At 45.5% G+C, this 24879-nt stretch overlaps 1 protein-coding gene across 1 annotated transcript in view; it reads left to right on the top strand.

Moving 5' to 3' along the window:
- RHOQ (ras homolog family member Q) overlaps positions 1-24879 on the top strand; it is a 38042-nt gene that overhangs the window by 1967 nt on the left and 11196 nt on the right. The window lies entirely within an intron of this gene.

Raw genomic sequence — 24879 nt, 5'->3', positions numbered from 1 at the left:
GCGGAAGTTTCCACGTGTCATCCAGACTTGAGTCCTTGAGAACATATGAGCGGCTGAGGGCCTTGGAGAGTGTCTTTAGGGGATGTCCAGTAGTACAGTTTCCTTATCTGTAAGACGGGGTTTAAAAAATTCAGACCATTCCCCTCGGCATATATTATATGCTGGATGCTTAGCACTGAGTCTGGCACACACTAGGCACACATTAGGTCAATAAAGAGGAGCTTTTCTTTGTAGCCCTTGTAGATTTGGATTTCAGAATTGTAGTACCAGGTTAGATTCCGAAAAATGTCTTGTTGGGGGACACCTCGATGTGGCCTCTGGTTTCTATACTGTGAAGTTAGAGGAGCCTCAGAGAATAGAGAAACCACTGGCAGAGCGCTAGGCACCAGGTGCCTGAGGCCGCCCACTTTCACCAAACTGAACCAGGTTAGTACAACGAGTTCTTAGCTTTCCAGGGCCCCTTTTCATTACCTGCCTTGTAGTTAACTCCTTCTATCATTACCAGACAGTATGGAGGGCAAGAGGCAGAACCCATTCAATCAAATAAGACCAACTTTTAAGCAGTACAGCTGGTAAACAGCAGGTTGAAATTGTTGTTTGAAAGGAGAGAGGTTAAGAATCGTCTCTAATTTTAACTTCTCTCACTACTGCCTCTTCCTTTTTCTTTGTTACTTGTCACCGTGGCCATCTTTTGACCACGAGCCCTATTCAACAGGACGTGTGTATGTCAGAGCTGTTCTGTGCACATTCAAATCTGGCTAATATCTACTGACTTCCTTCTACATATCAGGCCTGGGGCAGCCACATGCAAATATTATTTTATTTTCTCCACTAAACAACCCCATGAGATAGGTGATTCTCCATCTTTGCAGTTGAGGAAACTAGGCTCAGAGAAGCTAGGTTGCTGATCTAAAGTCACAGCTACGGAGGGTTGTTGCTGGGACTAGGACATGGGTCTGAATCTGCCATAGTTTGAGGCAGTTATATACAGAGGAAGTCATGGGAGGTGCTGAGGTGCCACCTGGGTTGATTGGGTTGCTTGTGTCTCTGTAGACAAGGTCCTTGGAATTTTCACAGTCATTCTCTGAGTGAGGGTTGTATGCCACCCCTGTAGAGGAGAAAACCCAGGTCCAAAGAGTCAAGTGCTGTTTTCAGTGGAGATTGTAAGCTATCTTCCAAGTGGGATCAACCTATTAGTGAGAGTCAGATATTACTGTTTTTACCCAATGGTGGATCACCTACTCTATTGGCCAAGAGGTGTGTTAGGCCCCCTTGGTGTTTCTCCCAGCATCTAAGACTTTTCTTAGCAATAATTCACCTTTCAGCATCCAAGTGTTTATGACTAATAAGCAATCTTAGCAACGTAATCATCAATGAGATTAAATGAGTGCCCACTTTGTACCTAGCACTGCGCTAAGCACCAGGGGGGTGCAAAAGAATAAATTTAAGATAGAGATCTGCCATGTCTGAGGACAGCATAGGTGGAAGTGTCTGAACTAGATGCAATGTGTGATATGTAGGAGATTCCTGTGTTGTACTTGGTCATTAAGACCTCGTGCCTCTATGAATTGGTATCCGATTAATCTTACAATAATAATAATGATAAAGAAGCACATTCACATGCATATACATATAGAGAGAAATTTTCAAGTCTGATGGGCAGCAGAGGAAAGCCCATGCGCTTTGGAACCAAATAAGCTTGGGCCCAGGTCTCCACCTTGCTGTACTGGTCCTGTGATTCTAGCTATATTATTAACCTTCTCTGTGATCTAGTAAAAATGTGGTTAATTAGAATCTGCACTGCAGTGTTATAGGTCGGCTTAAATTGTTTAATGTATATAAAAACAGCTGACACTGTTCTTCATTCATAATAGTAGATGTGTAATAAATATTACGAGAAACTATTGTGCTCCGCTGTAGGCAGTTTTATGGGGGGAAGAGGTCACACGTGGAAGAGGACAGTGTATTATACTTGGAGTTGATAGAAATTCTACTAGGATGCCAGATCCTAGAGCCTTTTTAGTGGAGGTATGATGCTAGCTTTGTACTTCGTAATTGCCACGGTCCCCATCACTGGACCCATGGACATGGTCAAGTGCTCCCTGCTCTAAATGCCCTGTTGTGTCAGATGGTTTCCTTTCTTGATCAGAACCTGCATCCCCAGTGATGTAAGAGAAACTCTCAGAAAAATGAAAAGTTCAGCGTAGAACTTGAGAACCAAGTGGGGTATGTAGGTTTCAGTCGATTCTACTTTGGGAGGTAAGATGGAATGAGGGAGAAGCTCACAGCACTTTAAAAAGTTCACTCATGCACTTGGGCTTTCACTGTATTTGAACAACAGCACATCTCCCTTGGGTTGGAACTCCTAGTCTGTGTGCTTACTCTTGGGTCCCCTCTTTGACCCCAGTTGAGTTCAAAGCCATAGGTAACAATGGCCCAATTTAAATATTAAAGAACATACTAGGGAACTTCAAGAGATGACTGTAGTAGATAATCTCTTGCCTTCCGGAGCAGGCTGCTTCCCCCTTAACCTCCGCTGCTAGTGACAGAGAGAGAGAGAATATATAGTGAACGTGAATGTGTCGGGCATCACGTTCTGAGTCCCATCACGTTCTCTGCCTGGGCACATCCCTCCACACCCCTGACACACTAGCATTAGGCCAAAGGGAAGCCCCCCCTCTCTTGGCCAAGCCCCTGGTGGCCCAGGAGCAGCCCGACATTTTACTGCCAAGCATTTCAGAGTGGAAGTTGAAGGCGCTCCTTCCTCCTCCCTGTGGCCTGCTGGAGGGGTCCGGCTTCCGGTCTGGGCCTCTGCAGCGCTTCTGTTTTCTTGCCTGGCTTTCAGGGCTTCAGGGTCGGCTCTGCAGCAGCCCCAGTGTCTGCTCAGGGAGGTGCTGGAGGGGTGAGATTTTCCCTCCTGACTCTGCACTGTTTGGAGCTCAGGGGAAGTGGGAAGAGCTCTGGCTCTGGCAGACGAGCCAGTGGGAGCTGCCTGGCAAACTGCTCTCGAGGTGCGGGCTCCAGGCTGATCTCTTAATCCTTGGCAGGAAGGCAGAACTTGATACCCTGAAGAGGGAAGGACGGACGCCCAGTTTATCCCAGGTCCCGGAATACCCACACTCAGGAGGGTGTGTTGGGGGTGAGTTTGGGTTCCCTAGAGTTCCAGATTTAGCCACTGCCTCAGTGTGTACTAGTCCATATGTGTGCTTTTGGGTGTGCTGTTGCTATATCTGTTAACTTAAACACACACAAGTTCAAGGATGCATATAAGAGAGCTATAAATACCTTAACTCAGGTGTCCCCTGGGGTTGGTTCAGGGACAAGCGAGGTCTGTTTCTTACTTGACATAGCCCAGCAGCTGTGGCTGCCTTGCAGGCCCTCTGGGTGCCCAGGGAAGCACTTCCCCTCCAGAAGGGTATCTCCAGGGAGGCAGCCTGGGAATGCCCTGCCTTCTGGAATGTCCTGCAGCACCCAAGGGCCTAGTTTAACAGGAGGGGGGAGGGGTAAGCCCAGGGTATTGCCACTCATAGAACGCCTCCCACCTTCAGGCAGGCATCCTCACAAAACCTTCCGAGGTAGACTCTTCCCAGGTGTGGAAATTGAGAGTGAGTGGGCTTATGAGAACCAGACCAAGATGTGATTAGGAAAAAGGTTTTCCGTACTTTGGAGGGGCCTGCAGGGAGCATCAGTAGGGCTCAGGAAGTACCCACTCACATCACCCAGGCTCCAGGTCCCTGCAGCCCGACACTGCATCCCTGAGGGGCCCCGGGAGCAGAGTTTGGGAGGAGCCGCAGGGTTCCTTCCAGACATCAGCTGCAACAGGTGAGATGCTGGCACTGAGCATCCTGGTTTCCCTTAGTAACCTACTGTAGATTTGTCATCTGTGCATTTTGCTAACCTTTTTAGAAGCTATTTATATTTCCAGTCTGCACTGCATCATAGGGAATGCTGGTTTCCTCCTCCGCGTGGGGAAGGTGGATGGCCTTTCTTGGCTTCATAGCCTTTGCAGTGGCCGAATGCCCTGTGTCCCCCCTCTTGGCACTCTGATGTGGGTTTGGGATGTGATCCTCTGATCCATCCGGCTTCACTTCTCTCATGATTCTCTTGAGGTTTGGTGACATTTACGCTCTGGGAACCAAAGCTTACCAGCAGGTGTATCAGGAATGGTGTTATAGGTGCGCCCAGATGCCATCCGCTCAGCTCGGGAGTGGGGGGTGGGCAGTGTGTAGTTTCCAGGGGGCTGAGCATATATGGTCATTTTTATGTGTGCCAGGATGTGAAAAAGGTGGGAAGCATTGCTTTAAAGCTCATGGGTTAGAGGCCTTATGGAGAACTGGGTGTTTGTGGTTTTGTTGTGGAATTTGGGGTTTCAAGAGATGAGCCCTAATGGTATTAAAACAAAACAAAAACAAAGCCGTTCTCCATGGGGCTGTCGGTTTCTAGCAATGACACGTGTTGGCAGCAGCTGGTACTACCAAGAGGCCTCAGGTACAGAATAGCAATATGCAAGGAGGAGGAAAGAGAGGCTGTTACAAAGAAACTAAGCCCAAGACCACACATGTCTTTAAAATTCAGGCGCCTCAGCTGAATTTCCTTTCACTCAGAGGGCTTGGTTTTGCCCTAATTTGGTGTGTTTGGGTCAAGGAGCGGCTTTCCTTGCCCTCAGCAGTTTGCTGTTCCTCTTTTAGTTTCTGGCAGGCAGCTGCTTTGCACGAGGAAGAGAGGGGAGACCCAGCCAGGGAGGCTGCGTGGGGCGGCAGGATGGCCATGGCAGGTCGTCGGAGCCCTTCCTGGCCACCCAGCTGTCCGAGTTCAGTTCTTCCAGATCCACTGCCTGCTGGATTGGCTCGATTCTCTCTAAGCTCCATGAGGACAGGTGACCGTGTCTCTTTTTCTCCACCGTGTTTCCAGCACGTAGCCCAGTGCCTGGTGCGTGGTAGGTCTACAATGACTGTTTCTTAAATTGAGTTGATTTGCATTTGGCTGTCAACTCATTTCTGCTAAAAGGTTAGCCACAGACTAGGGTTATTGCTGTTAAATAAGAGCTTCTGGCACAACCCCTTTCTTGGAAAAAAGCTTTGTTAATTTAGTAGAAGTCTCTACGTTTCAAAGGAGTGACAGGCATGGAGGTGAGCAGCAGGCCAGGTGCTATCCCCCGACCCAAAACCTGGGGGCTTTCAGTGGTCCCCAGTGGCCCCGTCCCCCAGTGCTGTCTCTCAGGTGCAGGCCCCCGCGTCTTTCCTGAGACCTCTCACTCTCAGATGCCCTGAGGAGGAGGCAGCTTGGCAGTGACAGTGTGGGTTCTGGAGTCTCTGGAACATTTTTGAATCCTGCTCCTCTCTGTAGCTGTGAGACCATCAGGCAGCCAACTTCTTCCCTCCCTGTGGATGGGGGAGATGATGGCCACCTTGCAGGGTTGCCGTCAGGGTTAGTTAGAGATGATGTGTAGTTGTCCCAGATGGCCTCACGCTCAGTCAGGGGTGATGGTCCCGGCCGGCTTTGGGGGCTCTACCCCAGTTCAGTTCAGCTGGTGTTGATTCAGTGCCTCCTCTGTGTTGCAACCTCCTGTGGGAGAAGAAAGGGGGAATCAGATGGCAGAAAGCAACGGGGAACACTCCTCATGTGAAAGTGAGTGGTACACCATCCCAGTTGAGAAGAGGTAGTAGGGATAAGCTCTGGAAGGCTGTAGGCTTGCAGGAAGAGATGGGAGGCAGCACAATAGACTGGTTACCACTGTGGGTCCCCACATTGGACTGCCAGGGTCTACTTTCCAGCAAGGGGCTTGACCTCTCAAAACCTCAGTTTCCTCATCTGTAAAATGGGGATTATAAAATCAAATCAGAGCTTCCCAGCTCCCAGGTAAGGGATTTTTCTTAGCCTCAAGGCGGCTGGGTGGGGCCTGGGATGGACAGCCCTGGGCTCAGGTTGTCCCTTCCAGCTTGAGCCGCCTAACCTCAGTCACTTAGCCCATGGCCCCTCTACCCCACCCACTGTGTGCTGAACGCATATCTCTCTTCTCTGTCCCAGCAAGTGAAAGCTTGGGAACCGTTGGGCTAAATGAGATCACGCAGGCAGAGGGGCACGGAGAACGGATATTCTGGGTGGAGAGGAACAGCATGGGGAGCACAGGCACGGGGTGTCCCAAATGTGTCTTCCTATGGTACCTCGGATCCCTGCTGTCAGTGTCAACGTGTGGAGTAGGGATGAGAACTAAATTATGGAGTTTTTCACCCAGTAACTGACGACTTAGTAATTAGAGAGATATTAATCTGGTGCTGTGTTGCTTGTTGATTTTAATAGAAAGAACAGAACATGGGGGAAGGGGCCTCTATTATTGTTGCTGTTTCTTTTCAAGTGACTGGTGGGAGTAGAGGCCCAGCCGCCTCTCTCCTGATGCCCACACTCGCCAGCCCTTCCCAGACTCAGGGAAGACTCTGGGGTTTAATAATGACACTCTTGTCATTGAGTGGCGCTTTTACAGGGTGTGAAGCACGTTGCACGTGGTGCTCCGTGAGGCTTCTCACCTGCTCTGAGTAAAGGAAGCAGGTCGTGGTTGCCTCCTTTGCAGGTTCAGAGAGGTTAAGTGACTTGTTCAGACCACACAGCTGGTAAAAGGCAACACCAAGCTTGCAGGCCAGACTGCCCAACTCCAAGACCTGGGTTCTCTGTGTTAAACCCCTCACACGAATCAGCTTGATGGTGTTATATGTCTCCTTTACATCACGTATATTCTGTTGCTGACGATTTCATTAAAAAGTACATTCTGGGCACATTGCTTTTCTGGACAGAAGAGTTGGTGGAATGGTGTCTATAGATGGGACACTAGGGGCTGCTGTTGAAATGGCTCCTTAAAGATACCTCCACCCCACCTCCACCCTGGGAGATTAAGGGTGTTTTGTCCATTTGTTCATTAACCTCCACTGTTGCTGAAAAAAGGACTTCCCCTGCGTGGTGCAGGTAGCTGCATTGCCAATGAGGCTGTGGAAGAAACTTCATGCTGGTACAGGTGTCACCTGTTCCCAGGAAGGAGCTCTGCGCCCCTTTGCATTGTCACCCCTGCTCTGCCTGCCAGCCCTGACTTGACATGAACTTGCTGTGCGGGGGCTGCCAGGCAGATGTCTTTTCCACCCCATAGGGGCTGCCCCAGGCTTTTCTTGTCTCCCTTTAAGAGTTTCCTTATTAAGGTAAAAACTGCCATTTTCAACCTGTTTGTCCCTCTTCCAACGGGATATGCCCTGAATATGCACCCAAAGACTTCCTCTGCCACCCACTCCTCATTTTGCCTGCCTTCCTGAGCATCCTGTTGACACCACCTCCGCATGGGCTCCCACATCCCACGTCCCACAGCCTGGGCTGCGTCCTGCCGCTGTGACTGCCAGGACTAGATGAAAACACTCATTCAGTCAGTCAGCAAACATTCCTTGAGCACCAAATCTGGGCCTGTACCTGTGCAAGGGGCGGGGCTTATGAGACAGATCGGGCCCAGGCCCTGCCCCCAGGAGCTCACAGTTCAGCAGAGGGGGGAAGGGAGAGGGTGCCTGTTCATCGGGGGCACAGAGGAGGCTGGGTTCTGTGCTTCCCAGGAGATGAGAATGGGCACAGCAGCCTGGGGTTCTCCAGGTCGATTTTAGGTGGAGAAAGTGCTCAGATTGGATTCTTACATGTACTAGATGCTCAGTGAGGGTTTGAATTACTGCACTGGTTCTCAGATGTGGTCCTCAAACCAACATGCATCTTCTGGGAACGTGTTAGAAATCCAGACTCTTAGGCTTCACCCCAGACCTATGGAGTCAGAAAATCTGGGACAACTCTGGTATGACAAGCCCTCCAGGTGATTCTGATACTGGCCGAAATGTCAGAGCCACCAAGTTAGTGAATGTGAACTTAATATACCTTGTCTTAGCAAGCCACCTCCCCTCCTCCCCTCCCCCAATACACACACACAGACACACACACACACACACACACTCTATACATGCTGTACTTATACACTGTCTCCAGAGTGCAGGTACATAACTTATCCATCTTTTAATCCTTATTCATCTTTTAACCCCTGCCTATCCAAACACGCCTCCACACACCCTCATCTCTAGTTCTTTTTTTTTTTTTTTTTTTTTAAATCAAACGTGGTGGGCCTGTTTGATGATCCCCATTGTGGAGACAATGTTTTTATTTATTTATTTTTTATTTTTTTATTTTTAAAATTTATTTGTTTATTTATTTATTTTTGACTGTGTTGGGTCTTCGTTTCTGTGCGAGGGCTTTCTCTAGTTGCAGCCAGTGGGGGCCACTCTTCATCACGGTGCGCGGGCCTCTCACCATCGCGGCCTCTCTTGTTGCGGAGCACAGGCTCCAGATGCGCAGGCTCAGTAATTGTGGCTCACGGGCCTAGTTGCTCCACGGCATGTGGGATCTTCCCAGACCAGGGCTCGAACCCGTGTCCCCTGCATTGGCAGGCAGATTCTCAACCACCGCGCCACCAGGGAAGCCCTCATCTCTAGTTCTTTATGCGTGGTTGGGATGCTCCATGTTTGTTGGAATGAACTGAAGCATTCAGCCACTGGTGCTGCCTTCCTCGCCTGCCTGGTGGAGATGGGGCCAAGGCACTATCAGGAGAAAACGGAAGCAGAACTTCTTAAGCTGCACTTGGCTCCACTGGTGTGCTGTCTGGCCCAAGGCCATGCACACAATAGGCTCCAGGGGTATTCCTTGATGAGGCCCAAGTGCCAAGCCATGTCCTCCCCCGTACGTTAAGCAGCCAGACAGACTTGAGACGCAAGACCTGCTCTGTTCACCGTAGCTGAGGTTAGCACTCTGGGAGGTGACAGGCCTGCCCCTGAGGACAATGCTGGTTTGGTTTGTGCTAAATTAGTTCCAAAGCAACAGATGGGCAATGATGTCCTTTTGTATTAAAACTCCCCACTGGGATGGTTGGAGGAAGGGCTGTTACTGACACCCTTCTCGGCAGTGATTACTTTTCTGGCTGACCGTGGCTTTCTGCGTAAGTGTCCTCCTCCTCCATTCCCCTGCCTTCCCTCCACTTTTAAATTCCCCCTTCCTTCCTTCCTCCCTTCGTCCCTTCCTCTCTCCCTTCCTTCCTTTCTTCTTTTTCTACTGCTCTCTCTTTATTCAAAACTTGTTCCAGTGTAGAAAAGCCATCCTCTTTCAAATGGCCTAACGGTTGGGATTATAAATGAGTTGGCTCAAAGTATGCCCCCCTTTAAGAGCTGCCACTGAGAGAAGGAATTTAATTCTGATTGTCCAGCTCAATTAAAATTCCACTTACCCCAGCGTAATTTTCAAAGGGCTGTCCCGCCCAGCTAGCTGGTTCAGGGTTCACAATTAAGGTGTGTCTTGTGGCCTCCCTGGCTCTGCAGGTATGGGGGATGGGGTAGAGGTGAGAGGGTCCCTGCTTTCTTCAGACAGGGGCCTTGTCTAGCAGCAGGGAGCTTCTGGTCTTCATCCAGCCTGCAGAAAGTGAGAAGTCCTGAGGAGGAGGCACCCCGTGAACTCCTCCTCTGAGACTCCAGCCCTCTTAGGGTTGAAGCCCGTCTTTGAATTTCAGCTGAGAAAATCGTTTATAGGCTACAGTCTAGCATTTTGTTTTATTCTTGTGTAAATCTTTATTCAGCACCCAGATTGTAAGCCCTCAGAGGGGGTCTGCATGTGGCACGTAGCGCTTAGCACAACTCACAACCAGGTGTGTGCTGGATTTAGGAGAATCTGTTAGAAAGATGATCATGAAAAGAACATCTCCCATGACTTTACATCACCTCCATATTGGTTTTCTCATCAGCTCATTTTAAAGGGAATTCTGTTCTGTCTTGACGTCATTGAAGGTTTTTAAAATCAGGTTATAGGTGGTCGGTGTAATGCGTTGCCTGCTGAGGCACAGTAGAACTCATTTCTTAACTCAGGGAGTCCATTAGCAGAAAGGCTGCCAGGTCTCTTTGGATAAAATATTGGCCAGGATGTGTGCTGTTCTCCAGCAAGTCTGGATCTGTAGGATTCCTTCAGTGTGTTTTGTGTCAGGTGTCCCTCTGTTACAAGCAGCGGGAGCCCTGACATCCTGCTGCTGGGCCAGGCAGTGTGGAAGCATCAGAGTCTAGGCAAGCTGTGTTATAAACAAAGCAATTCCTCAGAAATTCCTCGTGGGCCAGACTGCTTGTTTACTCCTCTTTCCTTTTTAAAAATTGAGATATTATTCGTATTCAGTGGGTTGTATATATTCACAAAGTTGTGCGACCATCACCACTATTTAACTCCAGATCATTCTCATCACCCCCAGAGAAACCCTGTACCTATAATCAGTGACTCTCCATTCTCCCCTTCCCCCAGCTCTTAGCAACTAATAATCTACTTTTTGACCCTGTGGATTTGCCTATTCTGGACATTTCATATAACTGGAATCATACAATATGTGGCCTTTGTGTCTGGTTTCTTTCACTTAGCATCATGTTTTCAAGGTTCATCCGTGTTGTAGAATATACCAGTACTTCATTTCTTTTTGTGGCTGAATAATCCTTGTCTGTCCTTTTTATTCCTTTCGTCAATCTTCATTACATGGACATTCTGCCCGAACCCTGGAAACCACTGGTCATGTACTTGTGGTGCTGTCTTCACCCCAGCTCTGGTAGGGGTAGGGGCTGGTCTCCCTCTACCCTTTCAGTGTTCCAGTTCTCCTGTTGCCTCTGTTCATAATCCTCCCCACCCCCATGCACACCCTTATGTCTTTATTCATCAAATATGTGAGTATCTGTTAAATACAGGTGAGGTGAGGAACACGAAGATCCATCAGATAGGGTTCTTTCTCTGTAGGAGCTTAGAGTCCATTGGGAAGAGAAGATGTATACAGATGACCAAAATGCAAACAGAATATGGGGTGTGCCAAGAAAAGGTAAAGTGTGAGGAGTGTCATAAGGGTGCCTGATTGCTAGGCTGCTTGCCTGGAGCCTCCCAGGAAGCCAGGGCCTCAGTGGGGCCATCTAGACTCAGAGACTTGATTTTATTGAGGCACTCACACATCATCAGGTCCACCGGTCTGATCTGTGTTAACTCATAGAGATCTGGATATAAATAAGGTTGTGGAAGGATTGTTTACCATGTGGTCTTGGCGGAAAAATGGACTCCAGCCATAAACCAGTAGCTCACAAGGAAGAAAAGCAAACAGCCAGCTGAACACACAGTATGCAAAGATATGCAAATTAAAACTTTGTTTTTCACTTATCAAATTGAACAACATGGGAAAAATTGATATTCAGGAGTCAGGGAAGTGGATGCTCTATGTACCGTTCAGTAAAAACTGACACAATCCATTTGGAGGTTAATTTGGCAAAGACACTTCAATTTTCAATGATCCATTTCTATGAATTTATGCCAAGGAAACATTCAGTGTACACAAAGATTTACATAAAATGATATTCTTCACAACCGTATTTATAATAGTGATAAATTATAAACACATTAATGCATAGTAAAAAAGGATTTGTTAAATGATAGCATGATATGTATTAGAATAATCGCAGCCATTAAAAACTGCTTTCAACAAATATTTAAAGATATATGAAAAGGCTAGTGGTGTGTTAAGTGTGAAAACACAGGAATCAAAACTATATATAGCATTATTACAACTTTGAAAAATCTGCATATGTATAATGTGTAAGAAAAAAATTGGTACAAAATTGTCAAAATGTTAAAGCAGTTGGCTCTAGGTAGTGATATTGAATACTTGTAGAAATTTACTTCTTTATACTTTATTCTGTTTTTCTCCAATTTAAAAAAAAGTCACTTTATTTTTATTGAAGTTACATATGCAGATGGTTTAGAGAGTCAACAGTTCTATATGATCCTGTTGTGGAGAAACAAAAGATCCCTCTCCACTTTCCTACAGAGAAGTCCTTTTCCACTCCCCCAAGGCAACCGCTTTCAGTTCTTAGCTGTTTATGTTGGTAAAAGAAATCCTCTATTGCCTTCACACCATGAATGATGAGGCTTTAGCTGTCTTTTGAATATGTCTTCCACTTCCCATCCACCTATCCCCAGTAGCTATATTGTAATTTCCATTTGATTATTGATCAGTGGTTATATTTTTATCACTGTGTTAGCATAGCTGAACCATGTAGTGTACTATAATTACTTTTTCCCTCTTTGTGCCACTTTTTGTTTCCCTGGAGTTACTAATTATCTTGCTTCTTCCCTTGCTTAGTTTTCACCACCTGTCTATTTCATCCTAAACTCACCTTTCCATGCATTCCAGCATATCAAGTATTCTGTCAGTGTCTTCTTGGAGACATTCGTCATGAGCCTACTGACCTGCTTCAGTTTGGGCTAGTTACCTCGAGCCTACTGCACAGCTGTCATCCTAGGATTTTCCTTCATCATTATTGGGATTCCCTTTGGCTCTGTGTCTTGTATTAGATGCCTATTTTTATTTTTCATGTCTTCATAGTTTATTTCCTCATTTTGGTAGAGTATATTTTTTATTAGTTTCCTGAGAAAAGATGCATTGTAGGCAAATTTTTTGATACCTGGTATGTTTGAAAATGTTTTTATTTCCTTCATACCTGCTTGACATTTTGAAAGTAGATTGGAAATCATTTTTTCTTCAGAACTTTGAAGGCATTGTTCCATCATCTTCCAGCTTCAATTTATGCTGTTAAAAAGTCTGATGCCAATCTGATTCTGGATTCGTTTTTAGGAACCTGTTTTTCCTCTCTGGAATTTCACACTCATGGTCTTCAGGGTAGGGCGTAGCTGGCTATTGTGGGCCCTTTCATTCTAGGGCCCCGTATCCTTCAGTTCTGAGAAATTTTCTTGGTTTATTTTCTTGGTTTATTCTTCACTTCCAATTAATCTCTTCTGTTACACTAGAACTTCCAGTATTTAGATATTAGAGGTTTGGGGGTGGTCCTCTAATTGTCTTATATTTGCCTTCTCTGTGTCTTTTTGCTCTATTTTTGGGAGAGTTCCTCAGTTTTATCATCTACCCCTTCTATTTTTTTTTTTTTAAATGTGATTCTATTTTTAATTTTCAAGAACCTTTTCCTGTTCTTTGGATGTTCCTTTTTTTTTTTTTTCTTTATCATCTTCTAAGTTTGGTTTGGCTTGCTTTTGGTTTGAATATCTTCTCGAATTTCTCTGAGGGTATTAATGATAGCTTTTTGAAATTTTTGTCTCCCTGCATAGTATCTCATTTTGATCTCTGCCTTTTGTGGCAGTTCCTCAAGTGTCTACTCATATTTACAAGAGTGGCATTGGAGAATGGGAAACTCTGTGTATACATGGGGCTGGGTGACTCAGCCCTTACTGAAGGTCTGGGTTTCTCAGCCTCAGCACTATTGATATTTTGGGCTGGACAGTTTGTTGTGAGTGCTGTCCTGTGAACTGTAGGATGTTTAGCGGCATCCCTATTGTCTTCCCTACCCCGATCATGATGATCAAGAATGTCCCAGACATTGCCAAATGTTCCCTTGGGGCAACGTCAGCCTTTGCTCCTTCTACCCCCATTTGAGGACCACTACTGTAGGGTGATTCATCTGGGTCTTTTCATTGGGGAACCTGGTCCTTCCTCTTGCACTGTTCATATTCCCCAGAAAAGAATCTTCCACTCTACTGCCTGAGTGGTTCCTGCTGGGCTGCCACTGTTCTGGGAGGTGAGGGGAGGCAGCAGGTTAAGGATCTCAATTTTCAGTGTACCCTGGCCTTGTGTGTTCATTATGTTCAACTGGGCCCTGTGTCCTCCCACCCAGGGAACCCTCTGTTCCACCCTTTCCGGGGAATAAATATCCTCTGCCTTTCATCAGGGCTGGGGAGAGTATTTATCATGATAGAAAACAGATCTGGGGTTTAACTGCTTCATAAGCAGACTGTCAGTCTGCCCTCTTGTTTGTGGCTCTACCTTCAACCCACTTTCAGAACACACTGCTCCAGCTCCCACACCTTTAGGGGGTTCTGTTGTGCGGAACCGGGTGCTTCTTAACTTCTTCTCATTGCTGGCCCAGGATCTGGCTCCCAGGGTCTGCTAAATCAGTTCGTACTTGCTCTTTGGTTTGCTAGCTTCTAAAATTGTGTGGCTGTTGTCTCCTTCCCTGTTTGCTTTTCCTGTGGCTTTATGCCTTTTTTTTTTTTTTTAATGACTGTACATGTCAGAGGATTTTGGAAAGATCAAGATAAATTCATGTGTTCAACTGGCTAGCATTTAACTGAATTCTTCTCCAATTTGTTTTAATAGTTAGAAAACATAAATATGAAGATCAAAGCTATAGTGATAGATACCTTTTCAGTGCCTGTTATCCAGTGTACCTTTCCTTAGCATAAGGTACCCAGGAAAATGAATTCATTAGAAGCTTTCTTGGGATTCAGGCTTTGGAGCAAAAGGTCTTAGAGGAGATGTGAATTTCATCTGGATCCTGGAACCACATGGTCAACTGCCCCTCCCACACGAGAGCTCGGCTTTCTAGTGTTCAGGATCTGTTTGTCCACCACATTTAGCGTCTTACCATTGGGCAAAGCTAGATGGACACAAATATTCTAATTAGGCAGTTTCTCCTTTGCTAGACTCTATTTAGAGTCTCTATAGACAATAACTTTTAAGTCAACATTTTTCAGACAGGCCAAAACATATTCTATTAGGTTACAGCTTCCTTTAGTTACATTTTAATCACCTTGATTAGATTTGGGTGTTTTCAAGAATCTCAGTCATCTCTTAGTAATGACCCATATCGCAGATGACTAATGACGATTACGGTTTCATTTTCATGAATTTAATTCTCAACATGTAGCCATATGTCAAATTATTAGGGTGTCCTACTATAGTTCCCCTATATTTATTAACTACACCTCCAGATACTGACATTGGGAGGTAGGAAGGGGCACTTCCAGCTCTGGGGATGGGGGTGGGGGAGGGTCAGGACTGTTTTCCTAGGTGAGGAGGTGGCATGAGTGTGTGGGTTTGGGGTGGGGACAGGACATGGGTAGAACAGGTATTCCATGCAGCCTTTTCTAGTCCTCAGGTGGTAGACATACTCCTGTGAATTCCTGTGGCACTTAGCGTATGTGTCTCTTGTCATTAATCTCGTGCCTACATCAGAGGCCTTCTCTGGGTCTGTTTATCCCATTTAATCATAACAACAACCTCTGAGGTAGGTGATATTATCCACCCCTCCCCCTGCCTTTGTTTTAATGGATGAGAAAACAGGCACACTGAAATTACTTGTATGAGTTACACGCGCAGCCCATGAGAGCTGCACTGGACCTCAGACCAGGCCCGCGGGCTCCTGATCTGTAAGTCATTGAATTAGTGACTTCCCCTGCTGCCAGGGTCTTACTAGATTGCTTAACTAAGCTAGTGGCTCTCTGAAGGGAGATGTGTGCTGTTTGATTTTCCAGGAAGCAGCAGACTCCCTAAAGGGGCTGATGTGTGGGCTTGGAAAGGACTCAGCTTATTGGGTTACACCGGGCAGGGCTGAGAGCTGGAACCTCACAGGTTCCTGTGCAGCTTGACCGGGCTCTATGGTCCACACCTGCTATGGTTGAAAACCGCCTCCACCTCCACCCTGACCCGCCCAACTGCTCCAGCCACAGTCTCGCCGGCACTTCACCGACGGCCCTGGCCTCAGCTGCTGCCCTCCACCCCAGATGGGGGGATGACAGCTGCTGTCCCCACACTGCCTCCAAGGGTTTTATGAGGATACGCAGAAGAGAATGAACGTTCGAAACCCCTGGAATGACCGCGGTCATTGTTTCCTTGTCTGCCCATAGTGTTGCTTCTTTTTGATTTTGTTTCACGGGCTCCCAGTTTGTTTTGGTCAATGTCACATCTTCCTAGCCAGGTTCTCTGTGGTGGGAAGTCCAGCTCCTGGATTGGCTGAGCTTCTGGGAGCACGGGGATGCTCGTACAAACGTGGGTCCAGTGAACCTTTTACAGGCAGCAGCTGAAAACTGCCCGTGCTGTGTGCAGCACTGGGCAGAGAGGGCGGGCCTGGCGGCGAGGGCCGGGCGGCCACATCAAAGTCCACGTGCACGATGATTCTTTTTCAGTTCTCAGGTCTCGTGAACCATTGTTTTACAAAAATACATTTGGGGTATATTAGTTTAGCTCTCTTCAGTTGTGTTAATAAAATTCCTGACTTCAGTCCTTGCCCGCCATGGAAACGTACGCACTTAGTAAGCAACCACATTTCTCAGTGTTTTTCACAAAGTCGCTTTTACCCTCAGTCCTCCTTTTCCACCAATGTATTCCTCTTTGCCGCATCTGCTGAAACTTAAGAGCTAAGGAGCACGACTGGGCGTGGCGATAAGCTCGCAGCCACCACACAGGCTCCACGCTAGCGCGTTTCATCTTCCAACAGTTTAGTCCATTTTACAGATGAAGGAAACGGAAGCGGTAAGTAACTTGCCTGGAGCCACATAGCCAGTAAAACTATGATTCAAAGATTTATTTAAAAGGTCTGTGTCTGAAACCTATGACCTACTGCTTGCTTAGAGCAAAGGGGCCAGGGGGTCCTAAACTAGTTGATTGGAGAACTGCCTTCCTGCCTCACTTCTGCCCAACTGTCCTGTAACTTTGGACAAGTTGGATGAGTTTCTCTGAGCCTCAGTTTCCTCATCAGTAAAGTGGGAGCTGCCCTATCTCATAGGCTGATGATGGTGAAGGTTTGATGGGAAAGTTGGGCTAGCGTGAAAGCCAGGAGCAAGGCTCTCTGTGCTGTGAAGCAAAATAAGGCTAGAGTAACGTAATGCGGTGACTCGTTAATAAGCCTGGAAAAGAGCTCTGCTGGGAGCCTCCTGTAGCACAAGAAGGCCAGAGCTGGAGGGGAGAAGATGAAGTGGGTGATGCAGAAGAGGCAGAGTAGGGGGTATGAGACATGCCCGAAGGAGGGTAAGCCGTGCTCCACAATGTGGAAGCGTGTCACGGTGATGAATGCAGGTCCTGAGGAGTGGATGGCTTGGCTTGGTATTCTGCCAGGGACTCCCTGCAGGGAAAGGGTATTTCTGCCACGTGCAAGCACCTCTCTGAATTTCAAAGAAATCTGTGTGTGTGTGTTTGTGCACGCCATGTGTGTGGGTGCCCATGAGGACCCAACTTGGCATACTTGTGGACCTATGTGTATTTTCCTTAAATTAAGGTGAAATTCACACAACACAAAATTAATCATTTTTAAGTGTACAATTCAGTGACATTTAGTACTTTCACAATGTTGCACAACCTCCACCTCTGTCGAGTTCCAGAACATTTTCATCACCCCAACAGAAATTGTGTGTACTTTCTAAAGGGTCTGTTCTGTGAAAATGTATTTGTGAACCGCATTAGGTCATCCTGATTTTGCCTACCTGCCCAGAAGCCTCCCTCCCTCGTCTGCCTGTCCTGTGTCTTTGGCCAAGGAGTGTGGTCCAAGACCTCAGATTCCAAATGGGTTTGCTAGTCATGGTTAACTCCTCCATGCAGTGTGGCTGTCTCTAGTGGGCATGGAGAAAACCAGCATTTCAGACTTAATCAGAGGGTAGTTCCTGAGGCTTCTCTCGCCGCTTGACTGCCTGTTCTTAGTGTATTAGAAGTCTGTGTTTAAGGGTGTCTGCCAGTGAGAGACTTCAGTCATCGTAAGCCTCTTCCTCAGCCTCAGAGGCAAAGAAGGTAGGTGTTAGTCCACAGTGGAGGAAAATGGTGTTTCCTCTGCATTTGGCCCATCTGTAACTCCTCGTTCTATGTTGGTGCCCTCGCTGCATGGGAAGCCCAGGTGACCTGAATCCACAGTGCCCAAGGGTCCTCTGTAGCTCAAGCATTAAAAGGGTAAGAGGGCTGTTCCCCTGGAAGTGTCAGGCCTGGTACATATATATGCCTGCCTCCAAATAGCTGGCCCTGGGCAGCATCTACTCCCCTGTGATACAGGGACCACAGCACCGGCCAATGTAGTGGGATCCCTGAATAGTCTCCATGAGCTGCAGAGATGGGGCCAGTGAGTAGCAAATCCTTCCATACTGAGTGAGGGGTGGAGGGAGAGAGAGGGAGACAGAGAAAGGGAGGAGGAACAGCAGAAGGAGAAGAAGGGGTGAGGAAAGAGCTACCTTCAGTAATCTAGGGACTACTTCATGCCGATTGCACTACTTAGATCTTGTGCTCACCCAGGAACCAATATCAGGCACACCTCAGAGATACTGCGAGTTCAGACCATGCAATAAAGTGAATATCGCAATAAAGTGAGCATATGAATTTTTTGCTTTCCTAGTGCATGTGAAAGTTATGTTTATACAGTAGTCTATTAAGTGTGCAAAAGCATTATGTCTAAAGAAAAAGTGCATACCTTAATTAAAAACTATTGCTTAAAAATGCTAACCATCACCTGAGCCTTCAGTGAGTTCATAGTAGTAACGTCAAAGATCACTGATCAGGGACTTCCCTGACGGTCAAGTGGTTAAGACTTCACCTTCCAATGCAGCGGGTGTGGGTTCAATCCCTGGTGGGGGAGCTAGGATCCCACATGCCTCACAGCCAAAAAACCAAAACAGAAAACAGAAACAATATTGTAACAAATTCAATAAAGACTTTAAAAATGGTCCACATCAAAAAAAAAATCTTTAAAAAAAAAGATCACTGATACCATAACAAATATAATAATGATTTTTTAAAAAGGCCTGAAATATTGCGAGAATTACCAAAGTGTGACACATAGACATGAGGTGAGCAAATGCTGTTGGAAAAATGGCACCGACAGACTTGCTCGCTGCAGGGTTGCGACATACCTTCAATTTGTAAAAAATGCAGTATCTGCGAAGTGCAATAAACTGAAGCGCAATAAAATGAGGTTTGCCTGTGCTTTGGCCAGGGAGCAGAGAATGAGCCCCTTGGATAATCCAGGGACCACTTCATTCTGATTGGACTACTTGGATCATGTGCCCACCTAGGAACCAGTGACTTTGGCCAGTGGGTAGGGAATGAAACTCCATGATTGGCTTAAATCCAACCAGGAATTCTTTAAGCTAAATATGGGGTCAGGGTTCCCAGGGGTATGTGTCTGGATAGAGGAGTGGTGGGTCTTGAACTAAATCAGTTTTGGAAAGAAAGAACAAGTAGGAGAATGATGCCAGGTAGACAGTCAATGATATCCTCCATCCTAGGTAAAACAAATGTCAAGACAATGGAAAAAACGTGGTGGTGAAAAACAGTAGCAGGAACTAAAATGCTGGAAGAATTGCTCAGTCTGAGGCTCTGCTCCTTAGAGCTCACCTTATTATTCAGGAAGGTGGGTTGGACAGAGAAAGGGCCCTGATCTTAGGAGGCAGTTGGAATCTTGGCTGAAAGTGGTAACTACAACCTGAGAAATTCATCTGTTAGTGGAGGATTCAGACGCTTTATCCACCATCTCCAGCTTTGCAGCCGGTAAAGGAGGTGCAGGCCACCGTGATCTGGCTGCGGTTTGCCCTTCTGACTTCATCTCCCACACACTACCCTCATTCATTCAGCAAGAATTTAATAAGCATCTACTATAAACCAGACTTTGAAGAGTAGTCCTCTGCCCTCACAGAGTCCTGTGGAGGATACAGATAAGAAAAGAGGCAATTGTATTACAGTGTAAGAAATGGGACGACAGGAGAAAGTGTTACAGAGGGACCTTGATCTGAATTGGGGGTTTGGAGAAGGTTTGTTGGACCAAGAGATTTTTAGACCAAAGCTTGAAAGATGAGTAGGAGCTGCCCAGGTGAGGAGTGTGGAGAGGGAAGAACAGACTGGCTGGGCAAGTGATTGACTTACTTTGTGTTTGGGGTTGATACTGAGGACTCCCAGGGTTATGGTTTGATCCTGATGGAGTGGTGATGTCTTTTCATGAGACGGTGAACTCAACAGGACTTGCAGATTTGAGGGGGAAGAAGTGACTTTAGTTTAGAAATGTCGAATTTGAGATACTTCTGGTTCAGCCAAGAGGAGGCATCTAGAGCTGGGTCTGGAACTCAGAGGCAGAGAGCTCCTCCAGATATTCTTTTCCCACTGTCTACTCAACATCTCGAGCTTAACATGCCCAACATTGGCCTCTTGAGTTTTCTCCCTAATGTGCTTCTCCACCCTCAGTCTTCCTCATCCCTGTAAAAGACATTATCCATCCAGCTGCACAAGCTGAACCCTGGATTATTCCAGAAGTCTCCCTGGAGGCATCTGTCAGGGCTTTTCTGCCTTGGGCCTTTTGCCCCTACTGTCCTATATCTGGCTTCTCAAAGCATCCCTCACATCTCAGGTTAGACGTCGCTCCCTCCGAGAGGTCTTTCCAGACCACCCAGACTGAAGCTGGTCGTCCTGGTTATTCTCTCTCTCCTGGCTGTTTTCCTTCACAGCACCTATCCCAGTTCGCATTTATAATCATTTTTGTCCCAATTTGTTAAATACCTGACTCAGTGCCTCTAGTATATTAGATCCATCCCCCCTTTGATAACAATTTTTATAACATGTTTCTCCTATACTCATCTTCAAATGAAATCTATAGCTAATATAACCTTTCTGTATATATCATTTTAAATCAATATAACATCCTGGCAGTAATAGGAAGGAAAAATAAAAGGAAAGTAATTCATAATAAAAATAGTTATTTCAGTATTAAATTCCTAAGTTCCCAGGGCTGAGTACTCAGAAATCATAATGAAGTAGTCAGGTGAACAACCACGAATGCAATAGCTCTAAAAGTTGACTAACGGGTTTGTGTTTTAGTGAGTTAGGGTACTAAGAGCAATATTGCCAGTGGTGTGCAATTTTCTGCAGTGGTAAGCAACTCCTGTAATGTTTGAACAACATCAAGTAAATCTACCTTTCTACTAATATACAACAGAGATAGATCCTAGATTCAGGTCATTATAAAAGGTTTTTTCATAGTCATTCAGTGCCTAGAGGTACACTCATCAATCATGCAGGACCCAGGACTGTTTTTCACTACACAGGTCAGGTAGCACCCTGGCTCCCACCCCTAAATGCTGGTAGAGTTCCCCCATTTGTGTTGACGATCAAAAATACCTCCCGCATTTCCACAGTGTCCCCTGGACCTAGAGTAGTCCTGCGCTAGTGGGGAGGCACTTGCCTCTCCTCTGTTGTACCATGAATTCCACGAGGGCAGGGTCCACGTCTGTTTCTCACCGGAGTACACTGTGTTCAGCACCTAGTGGGCATATATTTGTTGAAATAAAAGAATGCATGACTATTCCATCAACATGAAATTTGTACCAAAAAAAGTTAGGAAAGGAGTACACTGCACAGAAGTGTGACCTGACATTGACCTTCCTTCTGCATGCCTTAGGCCAACTGACCTCTGTTTTAGTGAAAGAGACTTGCAATTATAGCTCCAGACAATGTAGATTTGCAGCTCTTAAATCCTTTACAATGAAGGAAGTCATCTCACCATGCACAAAAGAAATTGCACTGGCTCTGAAGTTGTGGTTTGTCTTTTTTTGGAAAGTCAGGCTTGTCTGTTGAAGAGCTCAAAACACTTGACCAGCTCTCTCATTTATCTTAACATGTGTATGCTATATTTATTCTCCCCTCACAGATGGGGAAATGAAGCTTGCTGAAGGGCCATATTTAGCTAAGTCTTGATCCTCTGCCTTGGGGGGTCAGCTTAGATAAAACAGTATCCTAAAACTCAATTTTTATGCAGTAGTTTAAACCTCCACCCACATTAAATCTGTTACTAGGGCTGCTCACAAGGGTAAAAAGTGTTAGTTTGAGCGTTTTTAACCATGTGACGTGGTGATCTAGTTCAGTCCTCTCCTTTTAGAGATGAGGAAGTGCAGGTTCATGAGACACGGTTAGATAATGGCAGAACCAGTTCTCCAGCTGGTCGTCTTTCTGCTACCGCACATTTAAACTTTTCTCTCTCTCTTTTTTTTTTTCTCCAGCTAACCTAAACAGGAGTTATAATAAGTCAGGCAGCCAAAAGGAAGATAATAATGGAAAAGAAGGCAAAGATCTGGTCCACTAGCTGCTAAATAATTAATAAATTAACTGGGAGATGGACTTATTCTAATCAAAATATATGAAGATGACAGTTGCTTAAAGTTAGAAGCTGAACCTTCAGTTTCAAGAATTCTTTTACCAAGAGCTAATCAGGCTCATGATAAGTAAATACCATCTCACAACTGAACAGAGATTTTAAAAAAAGGAAAGGAAGGAAGGAAGGAAAGAAAAAAGGAAGGAAAAAAAGTCAAATATTTTTAAAGTTTTTGAAAAACAATGACCTCTTAGGAATTTCTAGCACTTAAAAAAAATTCTCCTCCCCAAATTTTCTTTAGTCCACCTGTAGCAGGAGAGTGGTAGGTAAATTCAATAAACTCATCATTGATGCATTTTGAACCAAACTTACCAAAATATTCCACAAAAGAACCCAACCCAGCTTCCTTGAAAAACAGTTATTTTTAAGGGGGTGAAAGGTGATATTTCACAAAGTTAAATATGAAAAATGAACTTGAAAGTGACAAAAGGACAACACAAAAAAATGAGGTTTCATAGACTACTGTTACCAAGAATTATTGAAGAAATGTTGATAATTTATAAGATTTCTGACAAAACACTTCATCTTCAGAAGCTAGCTTCAGTCCATGTGTCCTCTTGGCTTTAGTATAGCACCTTTTAGGGGTTAGAGTGATTCAAGAGCCATGCCTGATACCTATTTTAGGCTTCTCACCAGAAACAGATGTTTCAGATGGAGATTACTACTCCTTCATTTACCACAAGCCACCAGTTGTCAGGGACATTCTTACTTAGTTGCCTTACATTTTATATATCTCAAAGTAGTCAGAAGCTGTTTTAGACTTTAGATGTCTGGGGCTTGTCTGTTAAAGAATTTTTCAATTGTGGTCCCACTTTTTCTAGGTTGTTACAGAGGAAAACTCTTACAGGTTTTGATAATGACCTTTCTGAATCAAAGTAATGTCCTGGATTATTCGGAGGCATAATATATTCTTATAGCACTTTATAGTCTTCAAAGCACTTGTTGATAATCTCCCATTTTACAGACTGATAAACAAAGGCTCTAAGAAATAAGTGACTTGACCAAGGCCACATGCTAGTAGGTCATATATGTTCCAATCCTCTCCGTTCTGTAAGGCCCAACCCAAATGCCACCTCTTCTAAAAGTCTTTTTTTAGAGTCCCCTAATTACTACCCTTGGTTTTCACCACATTCTGACTTGTAATACAGTGTCTGCATACATTTGTCTCCCTTGCCGTGAACTCCCTAAGAGCAGAAACCGTTATGTTTTTGTCTCTTCCAACTTATCAATTCTTCCTCCCCAGTGCCAACTTTAAGCATGTTCTCTCATCAGCACCACAGTTTCTTCTTCTGTTCTAGGCTGTGGCTTTGAGGTCTACAAAGTTCTAGTGAGGTGCACGGGCACACCATGGGTACTCTTGCTCATTCGTGCTCGTTGCCATATTTTTAACATACAGGTATCTTATGAGAGCTTTGCAAATGTTTAAATTGTTTTACAAGTCAGAAAGGATCTGAATCTTGGCCTTCCTTCATTTCCCTGATGGTTGCACATTCTGGGCACATAGTAGTGATACCAACCAGGGTTCTTGGCCTTCCCCAATCAATAGAAATTGACTAGAGGCCAGACAAGAGATTCAGGCAAGGCTTTATTGGGGCCCCTGCTGCAGCAGGAGGGAGCTAGCGAGAACAAACAACAGGTTTCCTTGCTTGCTCACTCGCTGAGCAGGGGCGAGCTTGTTCCTTACATGGGGTGAGGGTAGTGGTGTGTCCAGGGGTTGGGCTGGAGGGGTGGCTTAGGTGTTTTTCCCACCCCTCTGGTGGTGGCGGTGTGTGCAGGGGGCATGCGCAGTACCCTGCTTTTCCTCCTGACCCCCTGTTTTTGCTCCAGGCTCTTCAAAAGTGGCAGTTGGGTTTTTTGGTCTCTTTGTATTGATCTCTTTTGGGTCCAGAATTTGCCCCAACTGCGCATGCACACAGTTATTTTTAGTCTCATATAGTTTCTTTGTATCTTGTTGCTCCAGGAGAGGTTTATTCAGGCGCAAGCATTGCAGCACTGTAGCAAAGGTTCCCAGGTCCCAACCTGTCTCAGTAGGTGCTTATTAATGTTTCTTTGATTAAGCATTTATATATTCACCTGCTCCAATTTACACTCTCCCATTGTTGTATCTGACTGTCTTTTTCTATGTACATGTCTTGAATTCCCAACTAAACTATAAGCTCCAAAGGGGACGAGGGGACGATTATTTCTTTTATTTGTGTGTACGTGTCCTTAGAACATCTTCCATGCAGTATGATCTCAAAACATCTTCGCTAATTGATTTTCAGTGACCAGTTGTGTGATAGAATATCACAAAAAGCATGGCAAGGCCTGTACCACCCAACGTGAGTGATTTTGCTTAAAGTACATATTTTGGATAAGTATTTTAAATAGGTGTACACGTTCTAAAAACATGTATTTTATTTTTTTAAACATTTTTATTGGAGTATAATTGCTTTACAATGGTGTGTTAGTTTCTGCTTTACAACAAAGTGAATCAGTTATACATATACATATATCCCCATATCTCTTCCCTCTTGCATCTCCCTCCCTCCCACCCTCCCTATCCCACCCTTCTAGCTGGTCATAAAGCACCGAGCTGATCTCCCTGTGCTATGCGACTGCTTCCCACTAGCTACCTATTTTATGTTTGGTAGTGTATATATGTCCATATATACACTACCACTCTCTCACTTTGTCCCAGCTTACCCTTCCCCCTCCCCGTGTCCTCAAGTCCATTCTCTAGTAGGTCTGCATCTCTGCGTCTTTATTCCCGTCTTGCCCTTAGGTTCTTCACGACCATTTTTTTTTTTTTTTTTTTAGATTCCATATATATGTGTTAGCATATGGTATTTGTTTTTCTCTTTCTGACTTACTTCAC

Source organism: Balaenoptera musculus, chromosome 13, assembly GCF_009873245.2.
Source record: "Balaenoptera musculus isolate JJ_BM4_2016_0621 chromosome 13, mBalMus1.pri.v3, whole genome shotgun sequence".
In the NCBI taxonomy this organism is placed as follows: Eukaryota; Metazoa; Chordata; class Mammalia; order Artiodactyla; family Balaenopteridae; genus Balaenoptera; species Balaenoptera musculus.
This window is presented reverse-complemented; position numbering and strand designations above follow the sequence as displayed.